At 42.0% G+C, this 15,706-nt stretch overlaps 1 protein-coding gene across 1 annotated transcript in view; it reads right to left on the bottom strand.

Annotated features, from left to right (window-relative positions):
• LOC134206871 (uncharacterized) overlaps positions 1 to 15,482 on the bottom strand; it is a 274,559-nt gene extending 259,077 nt beyond the window's left edge. The window contains exon 1 of the mRNA XM_062682611.1: positions 14,400 to 15,482. The gene's annotated coding sequence lies outside the window, so the exon portion shown is untranslated. The remainder of the gene's footprint in view (positions 1 to 14,399) is intronic.
• Positions 15,483 to 15,706: the final 224 nt, after the last annotated feature.

A 15,706-nucleotide genomic window follows, 5' to 3' on the forward strand; every position in this document is an offset into this window, starting at 1 on the left:
GTTTTTCTAGCGAATTGCTCGATTTGTTGCTTCCGTGAATTGAAAACCGATTCATTGCTGCAGTTGTACTTCGATGTGATTGGCGTTCGTTCGGTTTTTTTTCGTATTGTTGTTTTTGCCCGCTTTTTAACTGCACGGCGCAAAAGTGACTCTTGGCCTCGATTTCAGATTGTTTTTCTCTGGGTGGCCAAAGAAGTTTCTGCCCCTCATATTGGCAGAAGAAGAAGAAAACGAACGATTTTAAATTAGCTTTTTTCGCTATCAAATTGTTGGCTTTTGTAGGAAGGGTTTACAGTCTACATATTTTTGATTTTGGTGTAGCTAGCAAGTCGTACAAAATATCACAATCGCGTCTAACTTGGTAAAACCCAAAATTCTACTTATCAACTGTTTCCGTTCATAATCTACCACCTCGCCTTTTCCCTAGTTGACCCACAAACATAGACTACAACGTGCTCGCCTTTGAATTCTCAGCTTTGAATGCAATGTTGCAATCAGAAACGGCATGAAAAGAAACAGTGAACACAAACCGATTCGAATCGCCTTATCGAAGTGCATTCCCACCAGCTGGATAGACCAACACAGGAAGACAAGAACTGGCACTCGTTAGCGGTTCTCTTCCGGCTTCTCACGTTTGTGGTTGTATGCATTTAATGTATCACACAGATTGATGACAAAGCAGAAAAGTTCACAAACGAGTTTTCCAATGATCAATTTCTTGAAATTTTTAAAGAATACTTTGATTGCATGAGTACTTCGAAGTTTTATGGGGAATTCAGTGACTTTCTCAATAAGAATGATGGTCTACAATAAGAGGCAGGAATAGCTAACAGCAGCATCTTCCGCTCATTCTTACCTGTACCTATATTTAGAAAAGGACTTATCAAAAAAATATTAATTTTATAAATGGTCGGGGTTCTGCCAAAACAAAAGATATTTTAGTTACTAGATAAAGATTGTCGCTGTCGTCGCTGTCCGGAACATCTTTTGCTGGCGAGGATAGGGGAGCTAAATGTCAAAGAAGGAAAATCCATACGATTTGACAGCTTGGTACCCATATTCCGGACAGCAGAACAAAGGGAACCGCAACGACAATCTTTATCTAGTAACTAAAATATCTTTTGCCAAAACACACCAAGCACCAGCAAAAAATTACCTATTTTTCTGCCCAAGCTTTCGTTTAGTGGATTTAATTGATCGCAAATCGTATCGAATATCCCCCAATCCCATAACTAAGGATATTATATATCAAACATACGTATGAATAGGGTGACCATATGGTATCCTAAAGGAGGACATGTCCTCCTTTTTCATTAAAAACCGAATGTCCTCCTTTTGCGCTAAAATGTCCTCCTTTTTGGAAATTTTGAAAAAATAGTTGCATGTATAACTACCCGCATAATTAAAAACCATCTGCAGTATTCTTGTTACTATTCACCTGCACTAAGGAATACTGTTACTAATTGTGTAATAATCGATTTACAATGTAACTATATTTATTCATATAACCAATACTATACAGCATGTTTCATCGACAATACTGTATGCAATAATGCCATAGTTTGTTGTTTATTTTATATACGTTATCTTCCGTTATTTCGAGAGAAAACGATAATATACTATAAATGACTCATAAATGATATATCAACCATATGAAATATGTCTATGAAATAATTATGTATCTTCTAAATCTAGTCTAGTTTGCTTACCGTGTGGAATCGCAATTAAGAATTATATCTTCCAATGATAAAAACGTAATAAACGTAAAAGTTCTGCAATGATTTTCAACAGACCGCAGAATTATTTTCCCGTGTAGCTGCCATTGGTTTTGTTTTTAAAAATAAACAATTGGTTCGGTGAAACCAGAATGTTTAAGTTATGTGCTTTTAACAATTATTTCTTGTGCTGAAAATCAAGGGTAAGTAATGAAATGCGAAATTCATTCAAATATTTTCAAATAATCGAAAATTCTCACAGCTCTCAAGTTTCTTGGCGGAAAAATGTGGAAGCAAAGTCCACTTAACTGCAAAATAATTTCATTGAGGCGTGATATTGGTAAGTATTTCATCAATTTGATAGGATATACTCTGCATGTTCACGGGGAAAATCCCAAAAAAGGCGAAAAAGACGGTAAATTCCGCACAAAGTGTGCCTTTCTGTTTTGCGGGATAGACGCAGTCTTTTCCGAAATTTTTCGTCTAGGAAAAACGTGCTGTGTGCATATTTATAATTTCGCGTTTTCCTTCCTGCGTATTTTTAGGTCAGAATAATATTCTTTTGGATGCAGCTTCCCGGACGCCCAAACAAAGACAAACTAACTATTTTGCCCATAAAATTTATATAACGAAACATACAAATAAATAATCAAAATGTAACAAACACTTGTTTTTATTTTTCGTGGGAGAAATTTTCATCTGCTTTCCTTCTAGTGAAAGATAAGGGATACGGTGTGCCAATTTTTCTCTCATATCATTCTACTGTTTATATACTACATCCCATATTGTTCTTATCCAAAACACGGATTATAACTGGACCATACCACATGCCATGTTAGAAAAATAATGTACTGAAAAATGTCCCTTTTTATATTGTAATTATACTTAACCGCCCATTACCCGTATGGTCGATTTGCCAATCACAACATATCATACAGTGATTACGATTTATGGTAAGGTTAGTGTATCTTTGATATGAACAACAATCAGATCAGTAGTGGTAATGTTGTTTATAGTCATAAACGTTCTGAGAAATAATCCACTTATGGTTCATAATTATGCGGGTATTGCTGAAAAAATCTAGTTTTACAAACAATAATACAACAGAAGTCCATTGTGTAACAAAAAATTCTACACGTTTGCGTTTCTGTTTTTAATTCTGAAATATTTTCCTTAAAGTTTTGGAATAAAATAATGCAATAATGATGTAGAGGGTTCGACTGATGTTGGTGTATCGTCGGGAAAAATCTAAATCATTCGTTTTGATTATCCAAGACTGCAACGCCGTGAGTTACAGTAATACAGGGGTAAAAATATCAGAAGCATCGGAATTGTGAGAATAGATTAGGAAAAAAATGCGAATGCTTCTCAAAGTTTTCTACGAGTAAACACTCATCACATTTCCTTTAAAACGCATTGCACGGTATGCTTCTTGAATATATGAGGCAGAGAGCAGCCACCTTGCCCTGCCTAGAATGGAATAGAAATACCTAGAACTAATCTGAAAAGTTAAGAATTTGTTCAATCGAGAATTTTATGTTCATACAGTTAACGGTATTATTCTAATTCACATGCCTTAAATTGTGATTCTCAATGGCATTCAAGAATAAAAACAAGCTGGACAATCAAGTATCTTGTACTTGATCCTTATAGAACCTAATGTTCGGTCTGTTGTCTATTTTAGCAATAAACATTCAGAATTATAAACAATGATAATTGTTAGAATTCTATGGAATATCGCTGAAAATGCCAGCATAATAATATTCAACATTTGTTCACAACTGATTTTAAAATTAGTTGAAGCTTAAATCTTTCTATTAAAAAGGGGTTGTTGGTAGTTTATACTTAGAAAGTGCTTTATGTTGACTATAATGATAGTCGAAAACGTTCCATCGGTCTTAATAAAGTAATCTGTTATGTTATTAAAATAGAAGTGTTGTGTTTGTGTTGTACTTGCCTCGATTTATAAAAACTTCTTCCAATAGACTTTAGAGTGCAAAAATCTAACAAATATAATATTCTTAATCATATAAAAAACTTAAAATCGATGGATATTTTTTAATGTCCTCCTTTTTCAACCAAATGTCCTCCTTTTTCGCTCAATTCTGGTGAATTGTCCTCCTTTGGAAAAAAAATCATATGGTCACCCTACGTATTAACTGATGTGAAATGTGCGAACAAAATATTACAAGTCAGTCTAAAAGCTGTTTGGTGCGGTTTGGCTGAACCCCGACCAAATATTAGTTTCATTTACATTGACAGTCTTCTTGCCCTCAGATACATTCAATCCATTGTACAATGTTATGCGCCAATCAATGCTGCCAACCTTCGAGACAAAGATAAGAGATGCGGAGTTTCTACGCTTTTCAGAGACTGTCAATTTCTACGTTGGTCACCTCTAGGAGGCTTTTCCCCACCACCCAGGGATATAGCGCAGCTGTTAACCCCATACAGATGCACCATAGTAAACATGAATTTGACATTTTGGAAATTTTGACAGTTTTGGGCATTCTGACATTCTCGGTTTGTGCACGCTTAATTCATTTGACCTTTTTCCATGAGTTTCAACGGGGTTAACTCCTGTAAACGACTCGTTTTTTGGCGTGCACGTAAGTGCACTACACGACTCAGAGGAATAAATCATTTTTAAGTCGTAAATCTGTGTAAGTCAACGAATAAAAGAGTAAACATATTTAGGGGTGTATTTAATGTTTGCTTCGGTGATTTTGACTTTTGCTATACCCCTGCCACCACCTTCATTTAAACTTCGGTCAGATTAAGTATAAAGAGAATAAATAAATGTTTTTCTAAAGCTGTTTCGGAGTATTACCAAATTCGAGTAATTTCCTCCAGGAAGTTATTGGATTATTCCCCTCAATGATGTGATGGGTTTCAATGCAAGTGATAGTAAACAAAAGCAGTTAAAGTCATTTTTCTTGAATCTTTAACCGTAGACTTGTGGTTCTGATTTTTTACACGTTTGGCGGTCGTGTCTCGTAGAGTGAGGTGATCTAATGTAATATTCAGAGTACTGTATTACAACATAATTATCTGATCTACTACGCGGAATACTCGCCGGAATACTAAAATATAATATTACATATTATTATTCGGTATTCGGAATTTTGGGATGCAGATATAATTTGTTTCAGGATTTCGAATAAAATACTTCTGACATTCCAAACCAATTTTTTTTTGGAATCCAGAAGCAAAGCCTTTTGGGATTCCGAACCGAATTCTTATCGGACTCCGAACCGAATACTTTTGAGATCCAAATCAAATCCGTTTGGAATCCCGCACTGAATCCTTTTGGGACTAAATTTGGAATTGCTGAACCGACTCCTTTTGGGATTCCGAACCGAACCATTTTGAGAATGCAAACCTGAAGCCTTTTAGAATTCTGAAGGGAATCCTTATTGGATTCCGAACCAAGTTCTTTTAGGAATTGGGAATTCATAACTATTGTTATTGGAGAGAGAGAGAGAGAGAGAGAGAGAGAGAGAGAGAGAGAGAGAGAGAGAGAGAGAGAGAGAGAGAGAGAGAGAGGGGGGGAGGGGGGGGGGGGAATCCGAACCAAATCCTTTGGAGAATCAGAATTTAATCTTTTTAGAAACCAAAGCCGAATCCTCCTGGTACTCAAAACCGAATCATTTTGAAAGATTCCCGAAACGAATGCTTTTGGGATTCCAAATCGAATTCTTTTGGGATCTCGAATCAAATCTTTTTGGGATTCAGAACCGAATACTTTTGGAATGCGGAACCGAATTGTCTTGGGTTTTCGAATTGAATCATTGTGGGATTCCGGAGTGAATCCTTTTGGAATACCGAACCGAATACTTTAGAACTCTTTGAGAATTCGGGACCCAAATCAGATACTTTTGGAATTCAAAATCAAATCTTATTGGGACTCAGGACCGAATACTTTTGAAATGCTGAACCAACCCTTTTGGGATTCCAAATTGAGCAATTTGGGTTTCCGAAGGGAATCCTTTTTCGATTCCGAGCCGAATCCTATAGGGATTTTCAACTGATTTTTTTTTGGATTCTGAACCGAACAATTTGGGATTGTAAATCAAAACATTTTAGGGTTCCGAGCCGAATCATTTTTCTTCATGAATTCCGAACCGAATACTTTACGGATTCCGTGTTGAACTCTACAGGGAATTCAAAACCAATCCTTTCGAAAATCGGAACCGAACCTTTTCGAGACCCAAACAATTTATGTGTTCCGAAGCGCATGCTTTTAGAATTCAGAACCGAATCCTTTTGGGACTCATAATCGAATTTGCTTGGCATCCCGAACTGAATGCTTTCGGGAATCCGAACAGAATACGTTGGGGACTCAGATTCGAATCCTTTTGGAGATCCAAACCGAATTCTGTTGGGACTCAGAACCGAATTTTTTTCCGAATTCCAAATCATTTTTTTTACGATGGACTACGTCTGTTTTTCTCTATATTGAGGTACACTTTACGATTGCGAAAATCGGAAACCGTCACGAAAATATGATAGACTTTAAACTTTAATATCTCAGCCGTTTCTCGAAGGATTTTCATTTTTTTGGATTAATAGATCAAGGATGAGTCAACACTTCTTTGTATTTATATGAAAATACTGATTTATCTGGTTGCTGTGGATAGAACCGCTTTTCTGCTCTCAAGCGAATAGAGGGATATTTTGAAATCACTCTCATAAGCAAAATTATTTTGCAGTTACTTGGGTGTCAAACATTTCCCGCTCTTAGAATTTATCTTTTCATGCTGCACGAAGAAGCACAAATGCCCGAGACTCTACATGACTTTACTATGGTTTGCTTGTACTCCCCCTTTAACCAGCTGTTGGATTTCGTACATTTTCGTAACAAGTGCGTTTTAATTGCTTCTCTACTAATTTGCCGCTCGAAACATAAGGGTAAAATAGTTGATACCAAACATATACAGCTTAAACATAATTTATTATTATTATTCCATTTCCAAATAACAACAATACTTCTCAATATAAGATTTGTAACGAACATAACCACAATCTTCAATTTTTGGCTCCGGCACAATATGCAGTTTTGGCTTCAGTTTGACAAGCAAATCGATTGTATCCGCACCACCCAATGCTTGATTTGTTATCGATAATTGATAAATAGTTTAGAAATAGGTCAACCAACCAATCACGTACATGCATCACTAGCACAGACATCAAAATCAAGCAACTTGCGGGTTGTGATCAAATCCTCAGTTTGAACAAGATTTTACGCAGAGTGGACGCATCAAAGCGAACGCAGCGTAGCGGACACAGCATCACTGAGGCGCTGATAACATTTTCAACGAAAATCCATCGCATTGGTGGAGGTCCTCGGTGTGTTGCTGCAGATCATTCAACGAACCAGCATTTTATATGAAGAATGGGTTGACTACAAAAATAGCACTGTTGCGAGCACACATTGTGGTGTCAGTTAGTTGTTGGAAAGGCGCATTGGGAAAAGAAAATTGGTTCTTCTCAGGACCAGCATTTTAATCAAAGAAAGAGTTAATAGCGAAAATATACTGTTTCGGTGACATCGGGTTTGGCGTGGTAGCTTAGTTGCTGTTAGTGATTCCACCCATTGAAATTTATTGAATCATCTCCCTCCGACGCGCTATCAAATTCGCTAGTTACGATTGAGTTTTGCGCTTTGAATAAAATCGATGAAGACGCTACCTCAGTGGAAACTATCTACAGCAACCACCTATCGGCGAACGTCGCTCGGACAGACAGATACCAAGAGATAATATTATGTAATATGAATAAACTTCGTCTTGAGTCAAATTTATGTTGTTATTCTTCACAGCAATACGCATCTTAGATAACCAACAGCTTATAACAAAATTCAGAGTCTTGCTAGAAAATTTCATAAGATTCTTAGAATTTGTCATTCTCCGAACGGTCCGTTGTCTGCGCAATCCCGATAAAAATGGCTCGCACGCGCCGGTAAATAGCTTTCTTATATCTAATGAAGTAATTTCATTAGCCCCGCCCCTTCATTAACCGTTGTGTGGCCGGCAAAAAAACAACCTTAACAGGCCGGCAGGGTACCCGGGTACCCACGAAACTAAAATACTTATATCTCTGGAAATTTACAACCGATTTCAACAATTTTGGGCTTATTCGATTCAGAATTTTCTCTTCTATAAAGACGATATCAGGATGAACCGATTCGGTTTACTAGATTCCTGGAAAATCCGGATTACCAGGAACATGTCCTGCATAAATGATACTGATCGTTGATTTCGGTAGCTAATCAGCTATATGGATATCAAACTTCTTGAAATATTATCACTCGATTGATTTTTATCGATTTGAGTCCATCAGACGTGCAGACTTTCGATTGGCCATTCCAGAACAGGTTCCTCGAGGGGTCATATGTGGCCATGAACATTGTTCAATGGAACATCAACAATATGGGTATCAAACTTCATGAAATTAACTCTTGCGTATGTCCTTCATGATCCTAGTCTCACCAGATAAGTTGACGCCGGAGTGGCCATTCTGGAACAGGTTCCCCGGAAGCCGGGGTTGACCAAAAACATTCCACATTGGAACTCTAACAAAATGGGTGTCAAACTTCTTGAAATTGTCTCAAGCGTTCACCCTCAAGTTCACCCCGGATTCCCAATTCCGGAATAGGTTCCCTGAGGAGTCAGGAATGTTCATAAACATTTTCAGAGTCGCATTTTGTTTTAAATCAATTTTTCTAGCAATGTGAGTGCAAAATCAATGCAAGGACCACTCATTGACGCCGGGTGACCAGCAGGAGACCCACCATAAGATTCCGGACACTCGGAGATATGATCGATTCCAGAAATTCTTCTAGACAGATGTGACTTTTCATAAACCCACTTAAATTAATTCACAGATTTCGGTGAATTTTGCTTCAATTCACCGAAATCTCAACAGCAGAATTGTTCGGTAATTATTTCACCGAATTTTCTGCGATTTTTCCTTTGTTAAACTGTCAAAACCATCGAAAATCTGTAAGATTATTTACCGAACAGTTCTGCTGTTGAGATTTCGGTGAAATTTCACAGAAATCTGCGATTTATTTGAGTGTGAAACGTTTGTTTTAACATTGTCACATCAAAACCAATACATGCACTACTCTTCGATTCTAGGTGGCCTCTATCTGATAGTACGAAAGTTTGTTCCTTGAAAAGCACCGAATCATCCGGAGCAGTGGTTAATTCTTGAAATTCGTCATTTGTTGTGAGAGCAGAATTAATGCAAGGGTTACCTGGTGATCCCCAAATGGTGCTCCAGAAGTGCGTGGACATCCAGAACAGTGGTCAATTATTGCAGTTCGTTCTAGAAACTTTAGAAAATCGTTTGTAATAGCAGTATAGAAGTCTTTGCTCGCGCTTAGAATAGGGGCGTAACTGTATTGATCGATTTCTCTTCATCGATTTTATATTTACTTCAGGTAGAAGATGCAATCATCCTTCATTACAACCATGAACTCGTCGAAGATAAATCGATCAAAACAGTTACGCCCTTATGATTATAAGCGCGAGATTTCGAATATCATTCGTTGATCCCGAGTGGCCACCAAGAAGTCTTCCTGAAATACCGGAATTCCCGAAGCAATCGTCATTTCTTACATTTTGTTTTCAACAGTTGCGTAATCGTGAACAATTTGTTTGTAACAAAGTAAAAAGAGAAGGAGAAGAGAGCGGGCTTGGTAGTCATAAGGCTACAGCTTCTGCCTCATACGCGGGAGGTCGTGGGTTCAATCCAAGGTCCGTTCCATTCTCCTACTTTATATCTTTCTTTATATTTATCTCTAGCAATCGCTAGAACTGGAAATGGACTATACCTTCAACTTGACTATTCTAGCAGTGTCTGCTTTCTATCTATAATATTAGCAGTTCGTTAACCTCTGCCTCTTTAACCTTGACCCAAAAATTCCGAACTCGTGGCAAGTGCAGAGGTATATTCGGCTTGCAGTGGGCAAGTGATTGCATCATCATTTCATCCCTCTTCTCTACATTGACTTGCATTCTGAATCCATTGATAAATTGTGTGAAAAATAAAATCTGTAACTAGATGCGGGGGCAGCAGGGACTATGTCCAAGGGCTTGACGATTCCTCCCCAGGCCATCTGCGAGTTGTGGCGCCTGCCTAGGATGTGGTGAGGTTTGACAGTGGGCCCTGTTAAACCTCTATAAAAAGCTGCATGAATCCGCAAGTAGGCTCCGCCAAAGCGACCGTGTGCCGCTCAAAGCGCACAAGCCCAAGTCCTGGTGTTAGGTGGGACGCTAAACAGCCCTGACACGACGGCCCTCCGACGAGACAGGAGGTTTGCGCAGGCCCAATAAGCCGCCTTTAAAAACAACTATTACGAACGACATAGAAGATAATACGACTCGATACAATCGGCAACGACCTAGGCGACGAATAAAGGATCACGATTGGAAGCTTGGAACATGGAACTGCAAGTCGCTAGGCTTTGCAGGTTGCGACAGGATAATCTACGATGAATTACATCCTCGCAACTTCGACGTCGTAGCGCTGCAGGAAATCTGCTGGACAGGACAGAAAGTGTGGAAAAGCGGGCATCGAGCCTTCTACCAAAGCTGCGGCACCATCAACGAGCTGGAAACCGGCTTCATAGCGATAGGCAAGATGAGCCAACGCGTGATTGGGTGGCAGCCAATCAACGCAAGGATATGCAAGCTGAGGATAAAAGGCCGTTTCTTCAACTATGGCATCTTTAACGTGCACTGCCCACACGAAGGGAGATCCGACGACGAGAAAGAAGCTGAAGCAGACATACGATGGATGCCCACTGCGGGACGTCAAAATCGTCATCGGTGACATGAACGCTCAGGTAGGAAGGGAGGAAATGTATAGACCGGTCATCGGACCGGATAGACTGCATACCGTATCGAACGACAACAACCAACGATGCATAAACTTTGCATCCTCCCGCGGAATGGTAGTCCGAAGCACTTTCTTCCCCCGCAAGAATATCCACAAGGCCACATGGAAATCACCTAATTAAGTAACGGAAAACCAAATCGACCACGTTCTAATCGACGGTAAATTCTTCTCCGACATCACGAACGTACGCACTTACCGCAGTGCGAATATTGAATCCGACCACTACCTCGTTGCAGTATGTCTGCGCTCAAAACTCTCGACGGTGATCAACACGCGTCGGAGTCGTCCGCCGCGGCTTAACATTGGGCGGCTACAAGACGGTAGACTAGCCCAAGACTACGCGCAGCAGCTGGAAGTGGCACTCCCAACGGAAGAGCAGCTAGGCGCAGCATCTCTTGAAGATGGCTGGAGAGATATTCGATCCGCCATTGGAAGCACCGCAACCGCTGCACTAGGCACGGTGGCTTCGGATCAGAGAAACGACTGGTATGACGGCGAATGTGAGCAGTTAGTTGAGGAGAAGAATGCAGCATGGGCGAGATTGCTGCAACACCGCACGAGGGCGAACGAGGCACGATACAAACGGGCGCGGAACAGACAAAACTCGATTTTCCGAAGGAAAAAGCGCCAGCAGGAAGATCGAGACCGTGAAGAGACGGAGGAACTGTACCGCGCTAATAACGCACGAAAGTTCTATGAGAAGTTGAACCGTTCACGTAAGGGCCACGTGCCGCTGCCCGATATGTGTAAGGACATAAACGGGAACCTTCTTACAAACGAGCGTGAGGTGATCCAAAGGTGGCGGCAGCACTACGAAGAGCACCTGAATGGCGATATGGCATACAACGGTGGCGGTATGGTAATGAACCTAGGAGCACGCGCGCAGGACATGCGACTTCCGGCTCCGAATCTCCAGGAAATCCAGGTGGAGATCGGCCGGCTGAAAAACAACAAAGCCCCTGGAGTTGACCAAATACCAGGAGAGCTGTTTAAACACGGTGGTGAGGCACTGGCTAGAGCGCTGCACTGGGTGATTACCAAGGTTTGGAAGGATGAGGTTCTGCCGCAGGAGTGGATGGAAGGTGTCGTGTGTCCCATCTACAAAAAGGGCGATAAGCTGGATTGTAGCAATTACCGCGCAATCACATTGCTGAACGCCGCCTACAAGGTACTCTCCCAAATTTTATACCGCCGACTAACACCAATTGCAAGAGAGTTCGTGGGGCAGTACCAGGCGGGATTTATGGGTGAACGCTCTACCACAGACCAGGTGTTCGCCATACGTCAATGATTTCAGAAATGCCGCGAATACAATGTGCCCACACATCATCTATTTATCGACTTCAAAGCCGCATATGATACAATCGATCGGGACCAGCTATGGCAGCTAATGCACGAAAACGGATTTCTGGATAAACTGATACGGTTGATCAAGGCGACGATGGATCGGGTGATGTGTGTAGTTCGAGTTTCTTCTCGAGTCCCTTCGAAACGCGTAGAGGGTTACGGCAAGGTGATGGCCTCTCGTGTCTGCTATTCAACATCGCTTTGGAGGGAGTAATACGAAGGGCAAGGATTGACACGAGTGGTACGATTTTCACGAAGTCCGTCCAGTTATTTGGTTTCGCCGACGACATTGATATCATGGCACGTAGCTTTGAGAGGATGGAGGAAGCCTGAAAAGCGAAGCTAAACGGATTGGACTAGTCATCAACACGTCGAAGACGAAGTACATGATAGGAAGAGGCTCAAGAGAGGTCAATGTAAGCCACCCACCACGAGTTTCTATCGGTGGTAACGAAATCGAGGTGGTTGAAGAATTCGTGTACTTGGGCTCACTGGTGACCGCCGATAACGATACCAGCAGAGAAATTCGGAGGCGCATAGTGGCTGGAAATCGTACGTACTTTGGACTCCGCAAGACGCTCCGATCGAATAGAGTTCGCCGCCGTACCAAACTGACAATCTACAAAACGCTCATCAGACCGGTAGTCCTCTACGGACACGAGACCTGGACGATGCTCGTGGAGGACCAACGCGCACTGGGAGTTTTTGAAAGGAAAGTGTTGCGTACCATCTATGGTGGGGTGCAGATGGCGGACGGTACGTGGAGGAGGCGAATGAACCACGAGTTGCATCAGCTGTTGGGAGAACCATCCATCGTTCACACCGCGAAAATCGGAAGACTGCGGTGGGCCGGGCACGTAGCCAGAATGTCGGACAGTAATCCGGTGAAAATGGCTCTCGACAACGATCCGACGGGAACAAGAAGGCGAGGTGCACAGCGGGCAAGGTGGATCGATCAGGTGGAGGACGATTTACGGACCCTCCGCAGACTGCGTGGTTGGCGAAGTGCAGCCATGGACCGAGCTGAATGGAGAAGACTTTTATGTGCAGCACAGGCCACTCCGGCCTTAGTCTGATAATAAATAAATAAATAAAACTAGATGCGCTCCCGCAGTAGATGAAGGAACTGGCTAGTCTTATCAGTTTCTTCGTTCCAGTTTCAAAATTGCATCAGAGTGATGCGCTTTCAAATTTATTGTAAACTAGCAGACCGACGAACTGCGAGGCGGCTCTGTCCCAGTGTGGGATGTAATTCCAATAAGAAGAAGAAGAAGAATAAGAAGAAGAACGGTATCAAGCTAAAAGTAATATGAAGTGTGGCTTTGATTTCCACATCAGTTGATATATTATTCGTTATAATGGTAGGGCCTACTTGCGGATACATGCAGCTTTTTATAGAAGTACAACAGAGCCCACTGTGAACCCCATCACATCCTAGACAGACCTCCCAGGACGCACCCTCTTAATTGTTGTCAGAAGGACAACACTGCCCAGGCTTCACTACCAGCCAAGTACCCAATCCTTAACTGCCGGTCAATTGTCTTAAGAAGACCCGTGAAAGCGTGAGTATTGCAACTTGTGAGGACCAGAACTACGTTAGGTGCTCCTCCCCGAATGTCAACTCACTATTTTGTAGCTCTGTCACAACTGGATTCCAAATAACGAGCTCCATCGACGTTGTCACCAGAGGCGAATAACAATAGAAATTCTGAATCGGAAGTGGGGCTGAGTCGGTCACACCTTATGTAGGGGCGGAAACGAAATCTGTAAACAAGCATTAGGCTGGAAAAATAAAGAAAGAGAAATAAAAGAAGTCGACCGAAATCTAACCTGACAACAGGATCAGGATGGAGATCTCTCAAATCGGCCATTTACACCACCGGGAGTGTACATGACCCATAAGTAACTAAGTAAAGTTGCTAAACATTAATTTGACTCTAATTCTAGTACCGATATAGAATGTGATAAATAGACAAAAATATCAGAAATAAATATTCGAATCTTTGTCAAGTTTCAGATGCTGTACTACAAGTAAAAATTATTTAGGTATGAATTCCATTTGACGTAAAGCAATCAATTATTTAGATTAAAAAAAACAAAGGATTATAAATAGATCTCGGTGAAATAGAAGCCGTTTTAAAAGCTTCATTGGATCTCGATAGCACAATATCGACCTTTCTTATTACCATGCGATTAATCAGATAAAACAGTAACTCCATCCCATTCTCAACGAGCACCACAAAAACCAAGTGGAACATCCGTCCGATCTGGTAAGATCACTTCACCTGCCCATATGTGCCCATGATTAGGTGTGCATTCCAACAACAAATCGCAGCGAACGGGAAGCAAAGGCAGCCCAAGCACCTCCCCAGTGCTCCAGCTCTAGCCCATTAAGATAAACTATTAAAGCAATCTCTCAATAAAACTTACCGCTTGCTCTCGGAAGGAAAAACATAAAGCGCAGCAGAAGCTCGGGTTTACTCCTAATCGCGCAGAGGAAGCTTGTGTTTTTTCTGCGTTTCTCTGCTAGCGCTGCATCCTCTCTTTCCCAGGGTGCCAAACTAGCATCTGCACTTGATCCACAAGACGGATTCGAAGAAACTGTTACTTCTTGTAGCGTCGGTTCCGCCTGCTTTCCGATAGAGCTTAATTGCCGTCGCAGCAGTAGGGCAAATTCTTCAGAATCCTGAACAACTGTGATTGTTTGAAGAAAATAAGATCACTCACTTGGCTAACAATCGCTATCACTTAATCACTTGTTCAACTCAAGTCGCCACCGTGTTCACCTTCACCATTCATAAAGTATGCTAAAAAGGTTTCTCGTCATTAACCTCACGAGGTCACACACCAGATGCAATCCAATCAGCGTCAACACATTAAACTTCAACGATTCAACGAACGACGAACGTTTTTCAGCTGAAATTGCTCCAATTTTTATTCACCATGCAGTCGTCGTCGTCACCTTTTTTTATGTCGCAACGTGCGAGCAAAAATTTCACCCAAAATCGCACACTTGCTTTGTTTTTGTTTTCGCCCAATCATTCAACCGATCACGACACACGAAGCCAATTTCTTGCCTCCGAGCAAGAGGTCACCACACGCGCTCGCTTTCTTCCCGCGGGACACAGCGCGCAGTGTCAGTCCAGTGGGAAAGTCAGCGGGAGGCATTCAACAAATCCATCCCGCGCCCTTGATCACCACCCCATTCACAACCGATGACACCAACACTCACACACACACAGAACCGCATACGATCAGCACTGTTCCACTGACGATTATAACGGTGAACGCGCAAGCTTCTGCTCACTGCCACGGCATGGTAGCGGGCCACCCGACAGAACAGCTGATGACGGGATAATGGGAAGCTGTGAAAGCTACCGCAGCCGCCACCTTTCGAGTGCGGAGCTTTGCCGGAACGCAACCACGTTAGGGAGAGAAAGCGCAAACACAGACACACCGAAAGCGCAGGGGAGCTCAGCAAACAGGTGCACCTCTTCGTTGCACTGTTCGAACTCGACTGAACCGAGCGTGAGCTGATCCGAGCGGAGGAAGGTGGCCCGACGCGAAACTCTCCGTCCGCGGTCATTTTCGCCCTCTTCGCGGGGAGCCACAATGGGGTCTTGGTGGAGTTCGTGTGAGCTGGAGTGGAGCACTGCGGAATCTTGTTTGTTGTTCTCTCTGGCGATCGCCACTCGTTCTCGTGGATTGATGTACGGCGTACACCGAATTGGTATGCT

This window comes from Armigeres subalbatus, chromosome 1 (genome assembly GCF_024139115.2).
Source record: "Armigeres subalbatus isolate Guangzhou_Male chromosome 1, GZ_Asu_2, whole genome shotgun sequence".
NCBI classification, from domain to species: Eukaryota; Metazoa; Arthropoda; class Insecta; order Diptera; family Culicidae; genus Armigeres; species Armigeres subalbatus.